This window comes from Sardina pilchardus, chromosome 14 (assembly GCF_963854185.1).
Source record: "Sardina pilchardus chromosome 14, fSarPil1.1, whole genome shotgun sequence".
Taxonomy (NCBI): domain Eukaryota; kingdom Metazoa; phylum Chordata; class Actinopteri; order Clupeiformes; family Clupeidae; genus Sardina; species Sardina pilchardus.
In genome coordinates this window covers 33,484,816-33,507,373 of record NC_085007.1, presented here as the reverse complement: position 1 = coordinate 33,507,373, position 22,558 = coordinate 33,484,816, and the positions used below count along the sequence as shown (strand labels likewise).

At 39.7% G+C, this 22,558-nt stretch overlaps 1 protein-coding gene across 1 annotated transcript in view; it reads right to left on the bottom strand.

Annotated features, from left to right (window-relative positions):
* dmgdh (dimethylglycine dehydrogenase) overlaps positions 1 to 22,558 on the bottom strand; it is a 60,144-nt gene that overhangs the window by 16,927 nt on the left and 20,659 nt on the right. The window lies entirely within an intron of this gene.

Genomic DNA, 22,558 nt, shown 5'->3' with positions numbered 1-22,558 from the left:
CACTTAGACCAACGTGGATATGTGGGAAAACTTCAGTTTCACTTTCACTTTCAGTTAAAACAGCATGTTTGGGTGATGTTGTTCCCGTTTGTTTAAAAATGCCTGTATGCTCGTTGGGTTAACGTAACGACACACTTCCCCAGCTGTTCATTGCATACAGTTTGAAGGAATTATTTTTAAAAACGAAGGAGGATGTTTTCCATATAGCCTACCCTGCTACATATTTTGTTGTCTTAGATTTTGCAGATACTGACAGCCAGTAACTTGTTATGTTTGGTTTGGGCTATCCAATGAGTGCAGAGCTATCCCCCCCGCCCTGTATCAGTTGAATCACGCCCCATAATCGCAGCTGAATGGAGCAGTTTCAGACTCATATTCTGATAAGAATTGAGTATTACGTCGTCAGGCTAGTAACTCACCCCTTGGTTAAGTGATTAAGACATAATATATGAACTCAATATTTAAAAAAAAATTACCTCAGGTTAGTATTGGATAGCCAGTGTTACCCAGTTAGCTATAGGCTAGCTAGCTATATCATATCTTATGTGAAAGACCTTAGGTCTAGATCTTAGGGCTGCCTATTATTAATTCGATACCTGATTGTTGTAGCCTAATTGTGGACTAGTAGATTGACAATGCTCATCAACTGTATTTAAATGATCAAATCTTCAGACCACTTAAGAAATGTGTGTGTAACCTATTTATACTATATTGGGACCATAGTTAGACAATCAAACCCTAACGTAAGCACTATTAGCTAACTTAACAAATGTAATGTTAGCTTCTAGCCACGCCAGTCTTAACTCAGCGTCCAACCTGATAGACATGCCAGTTGTAGGCTACCATTAGGTTTAAGCCTTCTTCTCACAGTCGTTTGTAGGGATGCACCGATCCGACTTTTTCAGTTCCGATACCGATACCGATACCATCGTATCGGTCGATATCCGATACCGATCCGATACCATTGTTAATTAATAAACTGTATACCTCACCATGTGGAAAAGACTAAAGGCATCAGGCTTCACTTAAACATTCTTTCCCTAACTAAACATTACTTTCCTAAAAAAAATCTAACAAAATAACACTTAGATATAAATGCAGTGTATTATTATTATTATTATTATTATTATTATTATTATTATTATTATTATCATTATTGATTATATTACTAGTATTAAAAATAAACAGTTTTACACCAGCATCAACTTGGAACAGCATTCAAATTCAAGTTCACAGTTAAGACTAAATAAAAAATCTAGCAAAAAACTATTTTGCAGATAAAAATCCCATATTAGTGACATACATTAGCTGCGTTTCCATTGACCATTAAATTGCGCAAATTAAGAGTTGCGAAAAGAAATGTGCTTAATGGAAACACACACATTTCGAAAAAACTCACATGTTTCGATAAAAAGTTTTTGCGCTCGGGTGAGGTGGTATTTCGAGCGTATCGAAATTTGTATATTTCGCAAAACTGCAATGGAAACACTTTTTTCGCATCTGACGAGTCACGTGATCCAACAACCGGATGTTAGGAGGAACGAAACCGACGAAGAAGACTGCCTACAGGAAGTGGCACCGGGAGAATAATGTAAAAAAATAATATTTTTTTCATTAAAAGTGGCTCGTGTCATTCTAAAATGTTGAATCCACAGCTGTGAACTTGCCGACAACACTTTCTCAAAAACGCTGCATAGGCTACGCAACCGCTCAACTAGTTTTGTTTACCCATAGCAACAATGTTGCTATGCTTTGCTGGTTTAACGTGATGAGAACGGTGCTGAAAGAAATCTAGATTCTAGTTTTAGAAACTAATCAACTGGGCTGATCTACGAAATATTCCACTGACATGGCTGTGACATGATTTAAGCATAGGCCTACTACAACAAACTCCTGTGAAATATGTAATTTTTAATTTTATGTTTCTGCCCCACCAAAACGTAGGCCTCCTCCGCTGATGGCTTATAGCCTAATGACTGATAATCAGCGTGCCGTGGTGGCAATTTGAATGCATTTAGTGTAGGCTAAATCTCTATGTCTAAATCTGGGTAATGTTGATAACCACCATGTCTCCTAATGACTTACAGCACGCGAGAATATACGAGATTTTAATATAGTTAGCCGAATGTAATGGAAACACCGCAATTGCGAAAATTGTGATATTCGACATTAAGACAATATCGACAAAGTATTTGCGCATATTTGTAATGGAAACACAGCTATTGAAACACCCCTGCCAAAATCGTGTCACCCGCGAAACCCCTCTATTTACTCATAGTGGTACGGTCCCCAGTTTCCCCACGATAAAACTAATTAGTTCAGACGGAGTTTGAATGGTGGTAAACGCAACGGTAGAAGTTGTACGTTTTATCTAATAAATGAGAAGTTTTTAACAGCCAATTTTAACATTTGCATGTCTTTATACCAAGAACAGTTTATACAGATGAGATGAAAATGACAATGTGTTTAGTTTGAGTAGCCTATTTTGTGTTGACTGTTACACATTAAACGTGTTGCCTAAATGCAACAAGACGCATGATCGTAATTAATCTATGACAAATGGTGGTTAGTATAGATATTCTTTTGATCCTATGACATAAATTTGATATCTGTATTTATCCCATCCATGAATTTAGACACTCAGAGCACACAGTGAGGTGAGGCACACTCTAACCCACAGCAGTGAGCTGCTGCTACAGTGGCGCTAAATGGCTGGTTGCGCGTCATGGCTCAGCCTTTTTTTGAGACTATCCACGATATTCCGCAGCCAACAATGGGGGTCGCCATGACACCGAGACGGTTTTCTATTTCCGGCGAAGCTGCATTGTATCTGTTTTAACGTGACGGTTTACGGTGCTTAACATATCATAACGCATATAAAAGTCAACTTTTCTATTTTATATCGGTTATATGTGATGCAGTATATACATGCTGAGGGCAGAATTGTCAACATTTCGAACGAAATCTAAGTTGAGGCATAACCTAGTTTGCTATGGAGAACGCACATGTTAACAGAATGAACGGAAGTTGAAAACAGTATCGTAACCATCGCAACGATACATATTTCCGGGTTAAGGAAAGAGGTGGATAGGGAGGGAAAGTGAAAACCAGCGCCCCAAGCGGTTGTGTTCCTATCGAAGAGCAGCTCCAATGTTAAGTCCCATAGACCGACTTTTCAAAAAAATACTACGCAGCTATACCAGCGATCTTATCCACCAAAAATATTTTTCAGTCAGCATACTGTAATAATCTACTAACTGTGAAAATATCAGACCCTATTTCGCCTTATTAAAAAAAAACGTAATTGCTCGTTTCATTTCATAAATGGACTACAACTTCAAGTGACGTGACACCCTTCAACGACGTTCCTCACCTAGCATGGTTTGTTTATTAGCCTGTTAGCTAGTTGGTTAGTTAGTAGACAATTACACTACTGCCAGCTCTTGTGTGAGTAGGAGCACAACACAAGTTATCCCAACATAAAGGTAATTACCACGCGGTTTACATCGCTCTCTGTTATTACAAAAATATGATAAGCCAGTAAGCAAATTGCCGTTTTGATCAGTTGGAGATGAAGTGCCCAAACTGGTGACGTCAAATGCTACTGTAGCTAGCTACTGTAGTTCGTTATCACCATGTTACAAACAAACTCAAAACAATTAAACTGATCCTAAAAAATAAAGTATGACCACTAGAAGCAATAGAGCTGACCTAAATGCATAGCATATTGAAGGCATTTAACTAACTTCCCATCGTGGACCGAGATATATTTTTTCTGAAAGAAAATCCCTTCCACTCCCGCTAGCCTCTAGGAACGCAACCACCAGATGGCGATGAGATTACTTTCCCTCCCTATATTAAATTCAGATCGGGCCATGGATCGGCCCATTTTTTCCGATCCCCGATCCAGCTATTTTGTTCATATCGGGGCCGATATCCGATCCAAATATCGGATCGGTGCATCCCTAGTCGTTTGTACAGTAGGCTACAAGCTACATTGTTATCATTCTCATCACTGCCATCATGTTTGTTGTTAGCAAGCTAGCTAACAGTATTTTTGCTATATCATTTCCTCAGCCTGTTGCTGCATACATCATACGTTGGTGAACTTCAGTAGGCCTACTAAACAAAGTGTCAGCGCTTGCAACTCGTTTGAAGTTGGCAACTTTATTTCAGTCTATTATTTTAATGAATGAAGATTTATTTTCCAAAATACTATCCACAATTTTAATGCATTTTCATGAATCACTTTTTAAATGTGGGTTTCCAAGTAGGCTAATTTCAGTGGAACTGTAATTGGGTTATTGTTATTCATCTATTCTTATTGCGTCATACAGATGGTACGGGTTGAGAATGCTCCTTTCATTCCCGCACATCGGGACTCCCGAAGCATCGGGAAAACTGCAACCGCAAGGGGGCAACATAGACCGCCCGAGTTTTCGAATGTTTACAGCCTACCTCACAGCTCTCTCACTCGACGTAGCCTATAACTCAGTCAGTCCAGCAGAGATGCCAGAGCAACGTTTTGGTCAACGGAGAGGGAGAGAAATGCTCCGCATATCCGTCTCATTTAATCATTAAAATGAAAGTGATTGGCGAAATTAATCAAACGACGTTTCAATAAACCATTGTTGAAATGAATGAAAATGGTTTTAGAAACCTATAGGCCTATCAGAAGGACTATTTCCTTCAATTCAACCTGAAATAGGCTACTCGAAAGGCAACCTTAGATTAATTCATGAATTCATTACGGTTACAAGACCGCATTTCCGTGAATAGGCTATTATTGTCAACGTCAAGGCGAAGACGAAAGAGATGGACAAGATGGACATTTTGGCAACATTTACATGCTAGGAATACTTAGAAATGTGTAAGCTATTTTAAAACGGAGGCTTGTTCATTTTAACCGGCGACGTTTCAAGTACATTTCCCGAATAAAGCCTATTGAAGTTCACATCCAGCTGTGGCGCAAGTGGTTGATGCATAGGTATCGTATGCCAGCGACCGGGGTTCGAAACCATGTCGAAGAACCTCTCCGGAACCCATCAAAAGAAAATGCATCGATTTATTAAAAGAAACGAAAGACTTCCTGTTTTGAGATTCTTTTTATGTTTGCGATGTCTGCTGAAAAGAAAAGTTAATATGTTAATTCGTGGTTCAGCGCGCACTCACACACATTTTTACATTGACATAGTGTCGGGCTCAAGTGTCGTGTCGTCCTCAGTGCCGCATATAGGCTATAATGTAGTGACCTGGTTAGACGAGTGTGGGGGAGGGGGAATGATCGCACAAGACAATAATGCTCTTCATGAAATGGATCTCACAGGCGGCTGTCTGTTTTTAAATGTAGCCTACTACACCACTTGCGAAATCGGACGTGGCACATAGCCTAATTATTAGGCTACTGGATAGCAAATCCATAGACTTTGTTCATCCTATATCCTTAAAATGAAAGTGATGACTGGCGAAATTAATCAAACGACGTTTCAATAAACCATTGTTGAAATGAATGAAAATGGTTTTAGAAACCTATAGGCCTATCAGAAGGAAATAGCCTTCAATTCAACCTGAAATAGGCTACTCGAAAGGCAACCTTAGATCAATTCATGAATTCATTAGGCTACGGTTACAAGACCGCATTTCCGTGAATAGGCTATTATTGTCAACGTCAAGGCGAAGACGAAAGAGATGGACAAGATGGACATTTTGGCAACATTTACATGCTAGGAATACTTAGAAATGTGTAGGCCTAAGCTATTTTAAAACGGAGGCTTGTTCATTTTAACCGGCGACGTTCAAGTAGGCTACGGCGACGTTCAAGTACATATGCCGAATAAAGCCTCTCGAAATTCACATCCAGTTGTGGCGCATGTGGTTGAAGCATAGGTATCGTACGCCAGCGACCGGGGTTCGAAACCCAGTCGAAGAACCTCTCCGGAACCCGTCAAAACAAAATGAATCGATTTACTAAAAGAAATGAAAGATTTCCTGTTTTGAGATTCTTTTTATGTTTGCGATGTCTGCTGAAAAGAAAAGTTAATATGTTAATTCGTGGTTCAGCGCGCACTCACACACATTTTTACATTGACATAGTGTCGGGCTCAAGTGTCGTCCTCAGTGCCGCATAGGCTATAGGCTATAATGTAGTGAACTGGTTAGACGAGTGTGGGGGAGGGGGAATGATCGCACAAGACAATAATGCTCTTCATGAAATGGATCTCACAGGCGGCTGTCTGTTTTTAAATGTAGCCTACTACACCACTTGCGAAATCGGACGTGGCACATAGCCTAATTATTAGGCTACTGGATAGCAAATCCATAGACTTTGTTCATCCTATATCCTTGGCGGAGATAATAATTAGGCATATCAAATTAAAAGCACACTACGACAGGTATACTTGTGTGATCACGCAACACAAGAGAGCATTTAGCGATGGGACAGTTGTGAATGAGTGCTTAACACCCTGGAGTCTAAATACCCCCGGGGGATTTGAAAAACTGTTCCAAACACACATCTCAATCTCTGCTTTTATCATATTATAGAGACACCATTAGAAGCCTTTAATCAACTCGTTTTCAAATATATAGCCTATGTTTTAAGAGAATATGGCAATGATAATGGCACTTTCTAAAAACAATAAATTCGTAGGATTTGTCCTCTCACCTGCAGCAGGCCCATTCAAAAGCCCATCCACCTAATTTGCATTTGAAAGAGCCAATCACTAAAGTGACACATTTAGTCTAGCCTACTTTATTAGTTTTTTTTGACCCCTCTAATAAATTGCCTATAGTCCTACTACGATAATGGAGGAAGGGCTGCCTAACTGTTCCCCCTAAGAGTTTTTTCATAAGATAAAATGTTTACTCTATTTAAGTTTAGGATTTGGTAGACAAGACAACCTCGGAAAAGTTCTTCAGATAAACAATGTTTTATTGAATTAAAGGAAAGAAAATGTATCGCCAGGGTTTCGGGGCTTGCGAAGGCATTCGTTGATCTTATCGATGCAGTCCTTGCGGCCACTTCTCCCCATCGTAGGAAACTTTCTGCTTAGTGTTGACAAAGGTCTTGACGTTGTGTGGCAGTGCTTGCTTGCCCTTCGATCCATCCCAGTTGGTGGTTTTGCACCAGGCTCTAGTGCTCCTTTGTGGTGATGGCTCTGAAGAGCAGGCATCCGTATCTACCAGTGATGCGCGGGCTGATCCAAATCGAGCGGGCGACCGCGGTCACCCGCGGTCACCCGCGGTTATGGGTCAAGAAAAAATATTTTTAATGATATGCGGGTCATGTTTGGTCGGGTCGGTAAAAAAAAATAAATTGTCATTTATATCGTACATAATTGTCTTTAGAAGAAAAAGACATAAGTTGCAGCATTCACACTGAAACGCGATTCTATCCCCCACATTTTGTCACGAACATGTAGAAATGCACTTGTTGTTTCTGCGTAGACAGACCCTCGGCTACACTTGACATGCAGTTGTGTTCTGTTCTCAGAGCATATGCTTTCTCTGTCTATGATCTGCAGCTTTTATCTCGAACTGCTGGCCTCTACAGAAAGTGGCAGAATCGTCTACTGAGCAGCGAAGTTGCCGATGCAATGCGTGTTTCTCAAGTCTGATAATTTCCAGCAAGATCGAATGGTATTATGGAAAGAAAAATAAACTAAAAGTTTCCCAAATCAGGAAATATTTCTTAATTTAATGTCATCAAGGCATATAGCCTACAATTGGTATGAGCATGCAATATGTGCGTCCTTGCGCAACTTATAGGCCTAGTGGCTCGTTGGAAAGCCCCACGTCTGCTCTTCCCCACGTCGTGCAATAAAGGTTTCATATCGCTGCAATTTATAATCGCGGAGCAATGGACTTTTGGTCCATTGATGAAGACGTTAATAAAGAGTTTCTTAATAATATTCTATGCCTGCATTTCATGCTTGGGAGAGCTTCAAGGCATTCATGTGAGGAACGGCTGAAACAGAATTTGTATAGGAAAATCCTAGGCTAATTATGTTCAATGTTGAGTCAAACAGCCACATTTTTGGATGAATGCTGACACGGAACAAAAAAAAGGTAGACTAAATGCATGTTTCCCAAATTCTGAGCAATTATAGGCTATATATAATTAGGCAATATAGGCTATATTATTGTTTTACATGCATATGAGATACCAATTTTGCATAGCTCAATGACGCTACGACTAAGTTAGACTAGGCTACTTTTTACAATAAGAGGGTCGGGAAGCGGGTCGGGTCCTGTATTTCAATATTTTTTTTTTGCGGTCCGAGTTGCGGTCGGGTTAGTTGTAAACGGCGGGGCGGGGCGGGGCGTTCAGACACGTACCCGCGCATCACTGGTATCTACCAACGTTGCCGCGACTCTGTTGGTGAATTCGAGCATGTTGTTCTAATCTGGGCCAACAGCAAGCAAAGTCACGTCATCGTGCTGAGAAGGAACTTGAATGCTGTTGTCGAATGTGGCAGAGAATACAGAAGAAGACTTTAACTATTACTTATATATTCTTATGACGAAACGCGAAGAAAAAATACGAGGACTGACCATCTCGCCTCTCCGCGTTTCCCCCAATAGGCCTACCATGGCGACAAAGAAATAAATATGATTTGACATTTTAATGTTTGTAGCGCGCCAGTTTACCCAGTGTGTGTGCATTGAGTAGTTCCTTAAAATACGGAACAAAGAGCGTCCCGTAGGCTATCTGTTCAATACAGAAGAAGACTTTAACTATTACTTATATATTTCTCATAACGAAACGCGAAGAAAAAATACGAGGACTGACCATCTCGCCTCTCCGCGTTTCCCCCAATATCATGGCGACAAAGAGAAATACATATGATTTGACATTTTAATGTTTGTAGCGCGCCAGTTTACCCAGTGTGTGTGCATTGAGTAGTTCCTTAAAATACGGAACAAAGAGCGTCCCGTAGGCTATCTGTTCAATACAGAAGAAGACTTTAACTATTACTTATATATTTCTTATAACGAAACGCGAAGAACAAATACGAGGACTGACCATCTCGCCTCTCTGCGTTTCCCCCAATAGGCCTACCATGGCGACAAAGAAATAAATATGATTTGACATTTTAATGTTTGTAGCGCGCCAGTTTACCCAGTGTGTGTGAATTGAGCAGTTCCTTAAAATACGGAACAAAGAGCGTCCCGTAGGCTATCTGTTTAATACAGAAGAAGACTTTAACTATTACTTATATATTTCTTATAACGAAACGCGAAGAAAAAATACGAGGACTGACCATCTCGCCTCTCCGCGTTTCCCCCAATATCATGGCGACAAAGAGAAATAAATATGATTTGACATTTTAATGTTTGTAGCGCGCCAGTTTACCCAGTGTGTGTGAATTGAGCAGTTCCTTAAAATACGGAACAAAGAGCGTCCCGTAGGCTATCTGTTTAATACAGAAGAAGACTTTAACTATTACTTATATATTTCTTATAACGAAACGCGAAGAACAAATACGAGGACTGACCATCTCGCCTCTCCGCGTTTCCCCCAATATGGCGACAAAGAGAAATAAATATGATTTGACATTTTAATGTTTGTAGCGCGCCAGTTTACCCAGTGTGTGTGCATTGAGTAGTTCCTTAAAATAGCCTACGGAACAAAGAGCGTCCCGTAGGCTATCTGTTTAATACGGAAGAAGACTTTAACTATTACTTATATATTTCTTATAACGCTGGCTGTAGGCGATTTCTATAACCATTTTCATTCATTTCAACAATGGTTCATTGAAGTGTCGTTTGAATAATTTCGCCAGTCATCACCTTCATTTTAATGATTCAGTGAGATTAAGGAGTCGACTATTGACGGATATGCGGTCTTCATCATTAAATGCAGTTGAAACTTTCTGCCACCTGGTGGTTGTTTGGGTACATTGCCTTAGCCTCGAAAAAAATCGGCTTGACGCACTGCGGGATCTCTTCGGGAGTCCCGCGGGAGAAGGTGCATTCTCAACCCGTACCCACTGTATGTTGTCTTTTTAACTAATACAATGTTTTACACAGCAACCTTTTTACATTTACATGCAATGGTAATTCCTTCCATGGAATTACATTTTCTAGTTATTATTACTATTACTATTATTATAAGGTATTACATGCAGCAGTGACAATAATTGTGGCACTTATAATGGCAATAATATATAGGCTATATATAATAAGTAAAAGTACTTCTCTATGAGATATTTGTGTTTCTCAAAATTAATTTGCTTCCCTTCAAAGTTGGATTGTTCCTAATTTTTTCGATGGTGAGTGTACAATATATCACCAAAAGATGATTTTTTATAACTCTTTTAGTCAACATCACCAGTGGTGGCAATATGTGGAGGGCACTATGCCTGGACATTTTTAATCAATGTCTGGCTGCCTCCGCCAAGACACTCTTGAGTTTGAATTGAATTTGAATTGAGGTCAAAAACAGGATACAGAATTACAATTTGAATTAAGGGAAGTAGAATTGAAATTCAAGGAAATTCAAATAAATTAATATACATAATTTAAGAGCACACTGCAAATTATTTGATTCTTATCAAGATAAAAAGAAAATAGATTAGTGTTAGATCATTTATATTGTTTTAAAGGAACACACTCTTTCATATTAAACTATGTTATTCGCTTAATTAAGTCGAGTTGATACATACCTCTCACATTTCAATGCGTGTTCTCACTGGCTCTGGCCCGCGGCGCAACTTCGATAGCACTTAGCTAGCCCAATCGGTTCATTAGGATCCAAACAGAGATGAAGTTAGAAGTGACCAAACACTTCATTAATAACATTGGGAGCACTTAGACTCTGCGCAATATCCTCCCTCCAAAGTGAAACTGAAAGTGCAAGAGTGAGGATATTACTGCGCCACACAATATAGTTATCCCTCTTACCTGCTTAGAAATGCAACACGTTTTATTTTGTCTCACCATACTTGGTCGTGTGACTACTCATGTAACTGTATTTTAATAGGGAAAACATGGAGGTGTTTGGTCTCCTCTAACTTCATCTCTGTTTGGATCCTGATGAATGAACTGGGCTAGCTAAGTGCTATCAAAGTTGTGTCGCGTGCCAGAGCCAGCACGCATCAATGCATGCATTGAAACGTGAAATGTATGCATCAACTCGTCTTAGTTAAGGGATTTTCATGAATTATGAGAGGTTGTGCATAAACAAAGAGCTATCATGAATGTGAGGCATGGTTGTGCCCTCCTTCATATGAAAATCTTGAACTTAGAAATAGACACAAAAAAAATGGGCAAATTAGAAAAGGGCCTGCTTGTGATGTCAGACATCGCAAAGCCATTGAAGTTCAATTGGGGTTGCCAAAGAGGGCGCCATTTAGTCAAACAGACCATTTCAATACCCAGCCTAAATATATATAATTAGTCTTGTAAAATTGCAATTGAGTTTATTTTTTTTAAATCAAAGTTGAATATATACTATTTTAACATCAGAGAACACAGTGCAATACTCAATTCATCCATTGTATGTCCTCTTTAAATCAAGCACAGCCATATCTTTTTTTTGTCTCAAATAGACATGGAATCTTAAAATGAGGTAAGTACTGTTAAAATGAGATCTTTTACATCTCTCCCTCAAATTCTCATCAAAATAAAGCTTGTTTTGAGATTCAGTGACAAGAAAATTTGCCTTAATTTAAGATGACATTTAAGATTGAAGATATCGTCTTAAAAAGAGCAGTTTATGCTTAATATATTTATATTCAACTTATTCTGAGGCTGTAACAACTTTAAATATACTGTATGTAATCTAGACTTGTCATGAACTGTGGCACTGTGGTGCAACAGGTTACCATATTAGAACCATATACTCATCCAAGTACTCACGGGGACCCGGTTCAAATCCCACCTGAGGTCATGGTCGTGCACCATTCCCTCAGTTTGCCTTGAGATGGGAGAAATGATGATTTTTACCTCATTGAAAGCAGGAAGTCCAACGTTAACATCCGTATTTCTCCCATCTCAAGGCAAACTGAGGGAATGATGCGCGACCATTCAAAAACATGACTGTTTTTTTTTAAAGATACAAAGCTTAATGCTAATCGGTGAAGTGTCCCTTTAAGCATATTTTACTTATTTTGGGGATGTAAAAAGTATATTTATAAGTAATCTGATCTTAAAACCAGCTATTTCAGTTTATGTTAAGTTTCCAAATACCTCTGTAGACATGCTTATTTCTAGATGTTTTATTTATCTTAATTCACAACATCTTGTCAAATGAAATTATCCTGCTGCATGGACAGATAATTTCACTGTTTTGAGTACCTTTTACTTTTGCAGTGTTTAACAATTAAGTTTCACAAAAGATGTCAGATATGATCTCAACAAACACACAACTTATAATTGAAAACAGTAGGCTAATCAATTACATTTCCAAATATAATTTTCCCTGAACTGAATGTATGTGAGATTCAACACATTCTTCCTGTTATGTGACTGTGGAATGGTTTTGAATTGCCATGAATTGAATTCCACTTCCTGTCATTCCAATTCAAATTCAAATTCAACTTCCTGTGGGGTGGGGCCAATTCAATTCAAATTCCAACTCATGAATTGAATAGAGGCAAATTCTAAAATTTGGAATTGTGCCCAAGCCTGATGTCCAGATTAATAATAATAAAAATGTCATCTCAGTCCCCCGATCTGATCTTTATAGAAAACTACTGGGTGAGCAGAAGAGAAGGCAGAAGAGAGGACTTTGGAATCTGGATGATGTGGAGAGATTCTATTTCTATTAATTCATTGAGCAGATGCTTTTATCCAAGGGCACAATGGTCAAGGACGGGAACTGAGCACACAACGTTTCAGGCTACTGCATGCTACCACTGCTCCTTTTTACCTTAGAATTATCTTATAACATATAAGAGAAGATGAATTAATTGACAAATGGATGCTTTACAAATAATTAAATACAGGGGTGCCAATACTTATGGCACATGTTTTGTTAGATGGGTTTTAAGATAGATGGGGATAAGTGGGGCAGGTTGAAGCGTCCTTGAGCAAGGCACCTAACCCCTCACTGCTCCCCGAGCGCCGCTGGTTGGGCAGGCAGCTCACTGCTCTGGGTTAGTGTGTGATTCACCTCACTGTGTTTTCACTGTGTGCTGTGTGTGTTCACTAATTCGGTTAAATTGGGTTAAATGCAGAGACTGAATTTCCCGGGATAAAAAAAAAGTATATTCTATTCTAAATCACCAAAATAGGCTATTATTTCTCTTTTAATTATCTATTTTTACAACTTTACCAGGGGGTCCAAAATAGTGGAGGGCACTATTGGTGGGAAGAGTGGGGCAGAAACTGTTATGAGAGCACACAGCTGCTCTATGCTGAGGACAACTGGCCACAACCTGCCATAACCAGACACATCTATCCCAACAGCACCTGCTCCTGTTTGGAACCATGTTATGCTGTGTTGTCAGTGTGTATGGTGTGTGTGTGTGTGTGTGTGTGTGTGTGTGTGTGTGTGTGTGTGTGTGTGTGTGTGTGTGTGTGTGTGTGTGTGTGTGTGTGTGTGGAGAGAGAGAGAGAGAGTGTGCATTACTTTTTTACTGCCTTCCATTGAACATATAAAAAAAGAACTTGTTTTTGAGTTTTGATCATGCCATTAACATGTAGGTATGGTGCTCATTTTTGATTGGTTAAAAAACAAGGGGTGGGTGCACTCAGTAGGGACCAAGTCCTACAGACAGTCTTAAGTACCCAAAATGTGCCTTTGAATAACAGCTACCAGACCTTACCAGTCTCCCTTGTAAACATATTTAGGACGCATTTATACACTGTTGATTCAGGGGAAAGCTTTTGCAGATTCTTTTCATTATTATTATTGATGTTGTAACCACCTCCTGCTAGTCTCCAAATGTATCTGTATATTTCTGGAAGTTACATGGGGTTTATCATCACTGAGAGTTATGTAATTTTGCTCGTGGTCTGTTGCCTCCCCCTTAAGGCACTTAGGTCAATGCTCTGTACACAATCTCATACTCAAAGATGAGATGAACCCAACTCAATTCATTCAATGGAAAATAAAAGCAAGGGTTGGCCCAGTGAGAAATTTGAGGAGGGTGACGTGGGTTCAGATGTGGAATCTAATCAGGGTGCAAGATTTGAAGGTAAACAGGATCCCACAGAAGACTTCACCCACATTCCAAAATCCTGACCTTAGACCTTATGCAAGACTCTCTGAGGGGCAATAATGTGTAGCAGTGTGCACTTTTACAGACTGGATGTTGTGGCCTATGCTACTGAGTTGAGTAAATAGTAACACGTTGAGCTATGTGTAGATGAAGAAGGGGAGAGAGAAAGGGAGAATGGGCTTTTTGGAGAGGAGAAGATAGATACACAAGTCTAGAGGGGAAGAACAGATCTGTAAGAAGTGAGGTTGACCCTAATAGCATAGACTAGAATCAAAAACAGAGTGCTAAGAGAGACAGCAAGAGAGGAAGGAGAATGAGATAATGAATTATAGTATGTAAGGGATGTTTTAGGAGGAGCATAGCATGCCAAGAGAAGGTCTGTATAGAATGTAGCAGGGAGAGGAGGGGATCTTCTTACACATCTGTGTTATTTCAGAAACCTAGTGATCCGTCAGCAGTAATTCACTGATCACTAAGGGAGTGACCCATTAACATTACCATATCTACATGAAAGCCCTTATTGTGAGAGCTATGTTTCTGAATGTGTTTCACTGTTACACCAGAGAATAAGAAACACAGATCAGGATACACAGTTTCTAACTTGGAGCATTTGCAAGTGACCAAAACAAGCAGCAAGTAAAAGTGACCCACACAGAAGGGAAAGCACTTGCTGTCACTCCTAAATCAGACCAGTCCAGCCCTCTACATTTCAACAACACATCTGTAAGGCCAAATCCAAATCACATCTGCTTGTTATGAGAACTAAGGCCAGAGAACGAATATTTGGAGAAAGCATTGGTCATCACAACAGACACTGGCATGGGAGGTAATCAGACAATGTATGGAAAAAGGTCATGTACTGTATTATCTGTGTTAACATAACTGTTGAACACAAAAGCAAAAACAAGTAAAAATCCCTATATGAAAAATCTCATGTGCTTGTGTTGTGCCTATCAGAAAAACACATTGTTTACTCCCAATTTGAAGGGGAAACATAGAAATAGATTTGGCTTATACACGTTTAACTAGTCTGACCAGGAGGCGTATGTAGGCTGCTTGTCTGTCATTGGCTAGATTCTGCAGAGTTGGAACCTTGGGATTGGCTAAAAGCACATCTGGGGAAGAAAGCCAAAATCTTACCCAATATCCAAGGGTTGTGCAAAGCTATGGACATCTCCCCCAGAGAGCCATTAGAGTAACTGAGTGGAACAGCAAGCAGCTGCAGAAAGAGGCTGTTATACTGTGGAATGGAATGTCTGATATATTTGATGACTGAACATTTTGTTTCTGAATACTTCTCACTACAGCTCCTTCACCCTTAATCACCTACTGTATAGCATAGGGTCCAGAAGCTAGAATGTAATACAACTTTTTAGATTTTGCCCTATGGTCAGCAATCAACTATTTAAATATGTTCCATGTTTGTTTATAAATGTCAGATATCTTGAGTATTGTGCCTTTCATTGAAGGATGCATTCATGATGTGGACTTTCTCTGCTCATTCGAAGTTTGTTCAAGCTTGTTGCAGCCATTGTTGACCTTTTTAGAATAGTGCCTTACATTGGTATTATTTCATGCAAAGTTATGCTTTCTCCATGTCAAATCATAGCTGACAGAAAATGTCCATGGAACTCTGTAACAGTGTACTTCAGCTATCAAGTAGTCAGAAAGTGACCACACTATTACAAGATCAATATCAAACTTTGTTCACTTAGAAACAGAAATGACAGAAACAATCACATGGACTTTGCCAGATCAGCAGAAGTGTTAGAGTACTACTCCGTCAACAAAGGAGATTTTTTCTTACTCTGTGGGACACTTGCACTGAATCTACTGTACTACTTCCTCTCCACTCCATTGTTCAGAAATATACTTTACCATCTGGTTTGCCTTGAGAATGTAAACCCTAAAAACACCTAACAACTTTGTATGGGAATGTTATGAGAATGTACTGTATTAGAATGTAAACTCTAAAAACACCAAGACCAAGGAGTGCGAACTATCATGCACTTTCCTCAAAAGTCTCCTTTTATGTTGGCAAGTACTTTGTGGCATTACACAAAGCTCTTTAATAGCAAGGATAATCAGTTTTGCACAAAAATTGTGAAATCTGAGTTAAATCATTAAATCGTCATTAAAGTTAATGAGGAATTTACCAAATACTTTTGTTAAACATCAAAGAACATATATAAAACTCATATAATAAAATATTTAAAATGTCACATACCATGTTGTATTTATAATGGAAATAAACAAACTAAATGTATTAAATTAGAAAGTGAATGCAAAACAAAAACATGGCTTATTTGTGCCAACCACTCAGCCCCCCCGCCCCCCTCCACACACACACACACACACACACACACACACACCACACACACATGCACGCACACACACACACACACACAAACACCTATTAGAAATCTACTTTTTTTTCCACAAAATGTTGATACAGAGAGAAGTGGGGAGGCAAAGGGTGGTTTAAAGCAGTGCTCTTGCTTAACTTAGCTAAAACAAACATGGGGGAAGGAGCAATAGTGTTTGCCAACACAAACCCACCATATCTAGTATAACCCAGCTCAAGCGCTCTGCGTTTGAACTGTGACTGTGACTTGACCATTTCATCAATGTTCCCCTGTGTAAACTGCACAATAAGGATGACAGATGAGAGTGGACCTGAGCTGAGGAATACAATAAGCCTGTCATCACATTGATAGATGACGCAGGCTGATCAGAGGGGTATTTCATAAAGGCACAATTAAGAAATCCATGATAAGAGAAAAAGCAAGGCTTGACATAGCGTTGTCTGGTCATCCTAGATCAACTCATTTCACTAATGTCAGGAGCAGGAGCAACTAGGACAAGCCAGGTGCAAGTAATTCAGGATATGTGTGCATTTTCGTTTCTCCCTCAAAGAGCTCACAGTTGGAATAAAAAAAGATGCAGAAAATAGCCTCATTCACACAAAGTGAACAACCGCTTTTGATATAGACTAAAAATGCTACAGTGGGCTATTCATAAAATGTCAACATCAACAAAAGAAGTCAACATAGACAGGGCCTAAAAAAACACCTCAGAAAAACTAACAAAAACTTATACAATTATTGCTAATTAGGCATTCCACAACTTACCATACTGTCTCCCAGTAATAATAATAATAATAATAATAATAATAACATATATATATATATATATATATTATGTGTGAATGTATGTATATGTTGTTGTTGTTATATTTATTATTATATTTTTATTATTGTTATTATTATAATTAGTATTATCCCTTTTCAAGCACAGAGCACAAAGTGCTTTACAAACAAACAAGAAGCCAAACAATAATAATAACTAGAAAAAGTAATTCCATGGAAGGAATTAACATTGCATGTAAATGCAAAAAGGTTGCTGTGTAAAAACATTGTATTAGTTAAAGAATAAGACAACAGCCTATGACACAGAATAGATAAATAACAACCCAATCACAGTTCCGCTGAAATTACTTGGAAACCCACGTTTAAAAAGTGATTTATGAAAATGCATTAAAATTGTGGATAGTTTGCCTAGGCTATTTTGGAAAATAACTCTTCATTTATTAGAATAAAAGACTGAAATGACGTTGCCAACTTCAAACGAGTTGCAAGCACTAACACTTTGTTTAGTAGGCTACTGAAGTTCACCTACAGTGAAACTACTAGTAGGATAGCTTACATAAATGCAGGTAAAAATTATACATCGGCTTAGACCCCACTGGAATACGGAATACAATCTCAAACAATGCCAATCAACAATGATGCAGCAACAGGTAGACTATCTAGCAAATGTAACGTTAAGCTTATGGTAGGATATTACAGGCTACACAAACATACAGGATGAGCTAGTATCTATGTTCTCGAAGTGTTTCCAAGTGTATGATTATCCTAATAGGAATGCACAATAGCCTAAGCTGTTAGCAAAGGTTTTTAATTTGTGAATGATACCGAAAGCTTTAAATGATTGCACGGCTGTGGCTGTTTGTAGAAACGACGGTGAGAAGGCAGCTTAAATGGTGCAACTGGCATGTTGATTGTCGTTAACTAAATACAGTGCTTACGTTAACATTCAGTTGTATTGTCTTTAGCTATTGATAACGCTAGAGCTAACCGGCTACTGTAACGATAAGCAAATCCTAAGGTCTAGGCTACGGCAGGAGACAAGACGATACAGCAGCTGTGGCATGGTAGAATGTTTTCACAGCTGTTACAGCTTAATGAGCACTGACATAACAACTAAACTCTACCGCCAAAGCGTCTCAGCGTTAACTCGATGAGAGTTTTAAAAAATGTTATCGTAAATATCTCTAAAAGTATAAAGTTCACAAATTTGAAAAATACATTGGAGAAATCTCTGTTACAAGACCTTTGTAGGAGGGTTTGAATGACGTCAAACGGTTCAGTGGTTTTAGTGTTATAAATCATTGATTTTGGTCGGAAGAAGAATAATCCCGATAATAAGAAGAACAGGGATAACAGTACATTGCATTGACATGCAATGTAATAATAATTAAAGCTGCGAGCAGCAATGTGGGGGCCAAGCTTTGGAAATTTGGAAAGACAAACTCCCCTCTGCCCCTCCCCCTGTGACCACCATAGAGGAGTATTTGTGTGCTTTTGTCTGGGCTTGAGAGAGAGAGAGAGATGAAAGCGTTACTGAAAAATGAGCTGACTTCCTGTGATTATAGCACCCCCCTAGTGGTCAAAAGACATGACATGGGAGAGTGGGCGTGTGCAAATGGAACGCCCCCCCCCCCCCCCCACGACCACCATAGAGGAGGGTGTGTGTGCTTGTGTCTGGGTTAGAGAGCGAGAGAGATGAAAGCATTAATGAAAAATGAGCTGACTTCCTGTGATTATAGCGCCCCCCTAGTGGTCAAAAGACATGAAATGGGAGAGTGGGCATGTGCAAATGGAACCCCCCACCCTACGACCACCATAGAGGAGGTTGTGTGTGCTTGTGTCTGGGTTAGAGAGAGAGAGAGATGAAAGCATGAATGAAAAATGAGCTGACTTCCTGTGATTATAGCGCCCCCCTAGTGGTCAAAAGACATGACATGGGAGAGTGGGCATGTGCAAATGGAACCCCCCCACGACCACCATAGAGGAGGGTGTGTGTGCTTGTGTCTGGGTTTGAGACAGAGAGAGAGTAGATGTGAAGAAAATAGCCAAAATTAATTTCAATTTTTTTTTTGTGTGTGTGTGTCCTTGGGATGTGTTCCTAAGTCCACTTACCAAGTTTTGTTTCGATAGGTGAAAGTGTTGTTTATTATAGCGCCCCTAGTGTTCAAACGTCACCAAATTTAGTGTAGGTCCTCAGGATGTGCTCACAAGTCCACATACCAAATTTGGTGTTGATACGAGAAAGTTTTGCTAATTATAGCGCCCCTAGTGTTCAAACGTCACCAAATTTAGTGTAGGTCCTCAGGATGTGCCCACAAGTCCACGTGCCAAGTTTGGTGTTGATCCGAGAAAGTTTTGCTAATTATAGCGCCCCTAGTGGTCAGAGTACTCCAAATGTATTGTGCGTCCTCAGGGTGGGGTCCCAAGTCCATATACCAAGTTTGGTTTTGATACTTGAAACCGTTGCTGAGATATGAGCCTACTTCCTGTTACTATAGCGCCCCCACAGTTGTCAAAGGGCACCAAAGTTATTGAGGCCTCTCTTAATAGGGTTCTGAGCCCATGTTCTAAGTTTGGTCTTGGTACATGAAAGCCTTGCTGAGATATAGGTTCACTTCCTGTGTGGCGGCTTCGCCGCCAATTTGGATTGGCTGTTAGAGGCCAGCACTTCCGTCAATTGTTCCACAAAGCAAGGCAATAAGAAAGCATGGTCTGAAGATGATGTGTGCAAATTTTGGTGAGAATCGGATGAAATTTGAGACCTGTGAAACTTTTTGGAAGTTTTGACCTTGGTCTGTTGGTGGCGCTACAGCAATCATGGAAAAGTCTTGTTAATTGGTGGGTGGGGCCTTGACTTTTGCCTTAATACACTGAGCAAGTTTCAGCTTGATAGGTTCAAGCATAGCAGAGATATTTGCATTAATGTTGTTGCTTGGCTCCCAATAAACTCTTTGGGAGGGATTTACCCACAATGCTCAGCTCCAAATCGTCCAAATTTTCACCCACCGTCGCAGAGAAAACTGTGGCGAGAGTGGGCTATATATAGAGAATGAACCAGCAGGATGTTTAACAGTGAGTAAGTCCCTCTATCCCTTTCGAGGCTGTGGCATTGCTAAGATTCACATGGCCTCTGGCTGAGGCACAGCAGCGGAAAATCCCAGGTGTCTTACCACCCAGTAGGTGGACAGACGTAGTGGTCATCCAGGAAGTCCATGGGAAAATGTGGGAAAGCTAACCCCCCCCCCCATGACCACCATAGAGGAAGGTGTATGTGCTTGTGTCTGGGTTTCAGAGTGTGAGATGAAAGCATTAATGACAAATGAGCTAACTTCCTATGAAAGCATTAATGAAAAATGAGCTGAGTTACTGTGAATATAATGCCCCCCTAGTGGTCAAAACACATGAAATGGAAGAGTGGGCGTGTGCAAATGGAACCCCCGCCCCCCACAACCACCATAGAGGAGAGTGTGTGTGCTTTTGTCTGGGTTTGGGACAGAGAGAGAGTAGATGTTAAGAAAATAGCCCAAATTAGTTTCTATTTTTTTTTTTTGTGTGTGTGTGTGTCCTTGGGATGTGTTCCCAAGTCTTGATACGTGAAAGCCTTGCTGAGATGTAGGTTCACTTACTGTGTGGCGGCTTCACCGCCAATTTGGATTGTTAGAGGCGAGCACTTCTGTCAATTGTTCCAAAAAGCAATGCAATAAGAAGGCATGGTCTGAAGATGGTGTGTGCAAATTTTGGTGAGAATCGGATGAAATTTGTGACCTGTGAAACTTTTTGAAAGTTCTGATCTTGGTCTGTTGGTGGCGCTACAGCGTTTGTTGAAAAGTCTTGTTAATTGGTGGGTGGGGCTATACCTTTTGCGTTAATACACTGAGCAAGTTTCAGCTTGATAGGTCTAAGCATTTTAGAGTTATTTGCATTAATGTTGTTGAAAAATTGATGAATTTTGACCTGTTGGTGGCGCTGGAGTTTTGGGCTCTGGGGTCTGAAAATTGAGGTATGTGGTCATTGGCTTAGGGAGAATAAGTGTACCAAATATCCCAACTTTTTACTGTATGGTTCTTTGGTTACATAGAGAATAGGTTCACATGCTGTTTTTTGGTGCGTCACCAACTTTGATTGGCTGTGACAGGCAAACGCTTATGAATATTTATTAACAAAGTGATAAGTCTTGAGTGGCCTTGTCTGAAGGTCATGTGTGACAAGTTTGGTGAGAATCGGATGAAATCTCTGACCTGTGAAACTTTTTGAAAGTTTTGACCTTGGTCTATTTGGCGCTACAGCGTTTGTGGAAAAGTCTTGTTAATTGGTGGGTGGGGCTATACCTATTGCGTTAATGTACTGAGCAAGTTTCAGCTTGATAGGTCTACGCATTTTAGAGTTATTTGCATTAATGTTGTTGAAAAATTGATGAATTTTGACCTGTTGGTGGCGCTGGAGTTTTGGGCTCTGGGGTCTGAAAATTGAGGTATGTGGTCATTGGCTTAGGGAGAATAAGTGTACCAAAAAATCCCAACTTTTTACTGTATGGTTCTTTGGTTACATAGAGTATAGGTTCACATGCTGTTTTTTGGTGCGTTGCCAACTTTGATTGGCTGTGACAGGCAAACGCTTTTGAATATTAATTAACAAACTGATAAGTCTTGAGTGGCCTTGTGTGAAGGTCATGTGTGACAAGTTTGGTAAGAAATGGACAAAATTTGAGACCTGGGTAACTTTTAGAAAAATTCAGCCTGACCTGTTGGTGGCGCTGGAGTTTTGGGGTTTGTTGTCTGTAAATTTAATAGATTCGGGCAAATTTGAAGTTGAATGAGTGTGCCAAATTTCAGAACTCTGGAGTGTATGGTTGGCTGGGAAATGGGCAATGTGTAATAATAATAATAATAAGAATACGTACAATCACTAGGGGTTGCCTCGCAGCTTCGCTGCTTGGCCCCCAATAATAATAATAATCTCTAGAGGTAATACAGGTACTGTAAAACAATATTGGTCCTAAAGTTGAACCTTGGGGAACACCGCAAGTAATAGATGAGGAAGAGGAAATAAAACAAAAAATGTCAACCCATTCTCTTGGTCTGCTGATTAAAATAGTATGATCAATTGTACCAAAAGCAGTGGTAAGATCCAGCAACACCAAAATAGATCATCAGATACCCTGATAACAGCAGTTTCAATAGTCTGCATATGACGAAAACCTGACTGAAATTTCTCCAGGATGCTATTGCCCTTTAACGCTTC